Source organism: Talpa occidentalis, unplaced genomic scaffold (genome assembly GCF_014898055.3).
Source record: "Talpa occidentalis isolate TD23 unplaced genomic scaffold, MPIMG_talOcc4v2.1 talOcc4.17, whole genome shotgun sequence".
Lineage (NCBI taxonomy): Eukaryota > Metazoa > Chordata > Mammalia > Eulipotyphla > Talpidae > Talpa > Talpa occidentalis.
The window spans coordinates 14,035,821-14,040,526 of NW_023601754.1; the positions used below are offsets into that span (position 1 = coordinate 14,035,821).

At 40.2% G+C, this 4,706-nt stretch overlaps 1 pseudogene; it reads left to right on the plus strand.

Annotated features, from left to right (window-relative positions):
• The first annotated feature begins 2,192 nt into the window (after positions 1-2,192).
• LOC119250321 (transcription elongation factor A protein-like 8) lies at positions 2,193-3,746 on the plus strand (annotated as a pseudogene).
• Positions 3,747-4,706: the final 960 nt, after the last annotated feature.

Genomic DNA, 4,706 nt, shown 5'->3' on the forward strand with positions numbered 1-4,706 from the left:
ATATACAAAGAACTCTTAAAACTAAACAAATGAAATACTAAGAAAGCAACACGATTAAAAAATGGACCAAAGACAACTCATGAAAAAAGAAATGCAGATGGCAAATCCTCCTATGAAAAGATGCTCCACATCACATGTCATCAGAGAAATGCAAATTAAAACAACACAGTACAACTACACATCTACTAGAATGGTTAAAATCCAGTACACTCAAAACAGCACATGCTGGCAAGGATGAGGGTGACAGGAGGTCTTGCTCACTGCTGGTGTGAATGGCACAGCCACTTTAAAAGACAGCCTGGCTGATCTTATAAAATTAAACCTACTCTTACAAAATGATCCAGAAATCCCTGGTATCCTTGGTATTTCCTCAAAAGAATTAAAACTTATTTCCACATAAAAGCCTGCACATGGGTGTTTATAGCAGCTTTACCCATAATTGCCAAAACTTCAAAGTAACCAAGGTATCCTTTAGTAGGTATGTATAAGTTTAGTAGTATATGCAGACAAAGGACTGTTATCCAGTGCTAAAAATAAATGCACCATCAAGGCATGAAACAAATTAATGGAATCTTTAATGTAGATTTCCAAATGAAAGAAGCCAATCTGAAAAGGCTACAAACTACATGATTGCAACCATAGAGCATTCTGGAAAAAGTAAAACTATGGAGACAGCAAAAAGATCAGTGGCTGCTAGGAGACAGTAAAAAGTTCAATGGCTGCTAGAAGTTAAGGGTGGCACAATGATGAAAAGGGCATGGAATTTTTAGGATACTGGAAATATTCTGTGGAAAACCATAAATTACAACATAAATATCACAAGTGGGTAAATGTCAAATACATTTGTCCAAACTGACAGAAAGCACAACACCAAGAGAAAACCCTAACTATGTACTTTTCATTCAGTAGGGGATGGTGATTATGGAGGACTGTGTGCATGTAGGTAACAGGAAATATATGGAGAATCTCTGAATTTTCCCTTCAATTTTGCTCTAAACTTTAAATTGCTCTAAGAACAGAATTTCTTGGGGGAAAAAATTAAAGACTTATCAGAATCATACTTAAGTGTCCATTTCACTATATAAGATCCTCTAGAAGTTTCACTAAGGTCTTAAATAGCCTCATGACTAGGAGTTTTTAAATACAATAGGAAATTGTAACCCTAATCTGGGAACATCTATAATTTTCATGATTATCTAGGAATTTTGCACTTAAGAATCAACACTTTCTCCAACCACATTATTTTTTTCTAATTTGCTTCTACAGAGTAAATCACGTGTGATAAACAAAAATAGAATGTTAGCCTTTCATAGCAGATGGAGCCAGCTGCTAATAATTAAATCTTAACCTGCAGCCAACATCGATATTTGAATGTCAGGGACTAACTTGGAAAGTGCATAAGTAAATAGTGCACTGAATGATTGCAAATTAATATTTTAAAAAATTATTTAAACATCATTTAAGTCCTATATAGAGGCTTATATATTTAAATTGAAAAATACTTTCTAGGGCCTCCCTGGTGGCACAAGGGGTTAAGACACAACCTATGAAGCGCTCTGCAGCCACTGCAGCACAAGTTCAATCCCCGGCAAGGGAGCTACCCACATGGCACACCTGCTGTCTCACCTGTCTCACCTCTCCTGTCTCACCTGCTGCTCCCCTCAGCAGTGTATTTCAGTCAGTCTGCCTCTTCTGTTCCCCACTCTGTCTCTGATGAATCTTCTCATGCCCTACACCTCTGGCCTGTACCCCAGTTCTTAAATACATCTTTAAAAAAGGAGAGAAAAATACTTTCTAGTGATGAGCATAAAAAGTTAGTGAATACTATGTATTTATTAAATATTTTAAAACTTGATTGAGGGTCTCTTATATATACTAGGCATCATTCTAGGTATTGGGAATTGCATTAGTTATCTCTTGATGCTTAACAAAATTATCCCAAAACTCAGCAGCTTAAAACATAAAGCATTCAACTAACACTGTTTCTGAATACGAAGAATCAAGAAACAGTTTTGTTGGGCTGTTGTGGCTCAGGGTTTCTGTGGGGTCACCATCCAGATGGCTGCGAAGACTGTGGGCATCTGTAGGCTTCACTGGGGCTTCAGGATCTGCTGTTGAAGTCACACAGGGGAGTGTTGGCTGGAAGACTCCAATTATACCTCTGCTTATCCCTCCATAGGGTTAATCATGACATGGCAGCTGCCCTTCCCTCGAGCAAGAGATCAAGACAGAGCAAGCAAACAAGACCTAAGTCACCATCTTTACTAACTGAATCTCAGAGGGTAACGCCACCCTCTCTCCTCTCTTCCACTGGCCCAGAGGCCAATCTTGGCTCCTATGTAAGTGGACTATGCCAGGGTGTGAATCACGGTTGGGAATCTGGCTACCCCAGTAAAATAAATGTAAATAAGCTGGGGCCTCCCCAGTGGTGCAAGGGGTTAAGTCTCACCACTATGAAGATGTCGGCAGTCACTGCAGCACGAGTTCGATCCCTGGCCAGCGGCTGACCCACATGGCATAGCAGACGCTGCTGTCTCACCCGCTGCTCCCCTCAGTAGTGTATTTCAGTATATCCACCAGTTCTGCTCCCCACTATCTCTGGTGAATCCTCTCACCAGAGGATTCACCTCTCACCAGAGGGTGCACCTCTGGCCTGCACCCCAGCTCTTATATGCATAAATAAATCTTTAAAAAAATAAACATAGATAAGTCATTTCAGAATGAATTATTCATCATAGAATAACCAGTAATCATTTGGTGCCAAGTAGGGTGTAAAAAGGGAATGAACAAGGTCAGGAACACCTGAGTTCATTAAAGCAAATCCTCAGTGTGCAGCCACTATTCTATGCTCCTGTAGCTCAGTGCCTCTGCCGCCTCTTTGCACACCTGTTCCTTCACCAGGAGTTCCTTTCCCAGTCCACACATGTGCATGCCCTTTCTCCAAGTATCAGTTCACATCCTGCCACCTCCATGAACCTGCCCATCCTTCCCTCCCAACACAATGCTACCACACTCTCTTTTCTGGATTCTGCTCTTAGATTTGGTTTTAATTTCTCTTGCACCAATTATACATTTTTTCCTGCTTTGTAGCTACTAATCTCGATATTTCTCCCTATGAATCCAGTTTTATTATTTTGAGAGGAAGGACAGTATCCCCTATTTTACACTTCTTGCACAGCTGGTGTTCTAGCAATTCCAGAGAAACTGAGTGGCTCGTCCAGGACCTATTTTCTTGCATAGCTTCCAGTTGCTGGAGGAGAAAAGTGCCTCGATGCCTCCAGGACTCAGTCTTTAAGAGTGATGCTAAGTATGTGAGAATGCTCCCCTGGGTCCCTGCTGGATTAATGTATTCAAGAAGGAAACAAGAGAAAAATTCTCATTATACAGAAGTCTCATGAAGAAAATGAAGGAAAAACACAAAATGTGTCAAGTACCAAGGAAGACCACTTGGCAGCAGACATGGCACAGGAAGCCAGGTGGAAATCCTCAACCTTCCAAAGAAGGAGTGAGCCAGGAAGCAGACGGAAGCCTTCCAGGAGTGCTGACTCAACCTGGCCGAGGATATAAAGAGGTCTGAGCCCCACCACCCAGCATTAGGCATTTGGACCCTGAAGACATAAGAGGAGCTGATGAGTTGGAAAGGCTTGGGGAAGAGTTAAGAAGAGTAAGAAATAGGCTTGTGATGATGCACTGGAAGCAAAATACACCCATGCAGTCATCCTTATCCTCTGTGCTCTAGGCCTTGATTCTTTTTTTTTCCTATTTCTGGTATTAAAATCTGGCCCCTGCTTTCAAAAAAAAAAAAAAAAAGAGAAAGAAAAACACTTTGAAAGGATATAATAGACAGTACACTGTCGAAAGAACCATAACACAGGGAAGAGCCTAAGGGACTGGAAGATAAAAAGGGATGACTTATAAAGGGAAAAACACATTTTCAGATTGAAAGTAAGGCCTACAAGTCAAAGAAATTTGTTTTAGACAAGAATTCACTCTATAGTGCTAACCTAACCTATGTGCCTCTTCCCCCAGCTACTCTGGAGTACACCCTAAATAACTGGATGATTTGAGTGGAATGCCTGCTTTTAACATTCTTGACATATACCTGCATTACAGTGTATGCATTTCATAATATTTTAAGTTTCTTGTCCTTTCCATCTTCTTGTGAAGGTAGAAAGATTAAACCGGAAAACTATCTCATCTTCTTTCCATTACCAATTTTTGAATCCTGCTTCTCATACTATTTTGTCACATAGCGTATCATGTCATGTTATATCACATCCATTGAAGTTCAGCAAAATCTTGTCAGAGATTAAACACAAATGGACATCGCAGTCTGCTCCTACCCCTTAACCTCTGCCTATTGTCATTTCAAAGTCAGCACTGGCTCCTTCAGCATGTCACCCATGATAATACCTCCTGCTTTCCATTGGATGGTCTAAAATTACTTGTATTGGAGATTAAGGTAGATATTTAGTAGTGTCTATAGAACCCTAAAATATTTCAGTCAACTCAGTCACTTGCACTTCATAACAGAAGTAATGCCAAAGAATAGAGAAGAAATGGAATTAAAAGAGTGACCCACTGGGTGTAGATACTCTCAACATCTCACTACGGTTTACCAGACCTTAAATAATCCCTACTACTTTAAGGTCTAATCCCTAGACCTTAAATAATCCCCCCCTACTTCATTTTTTTAAAGATATATT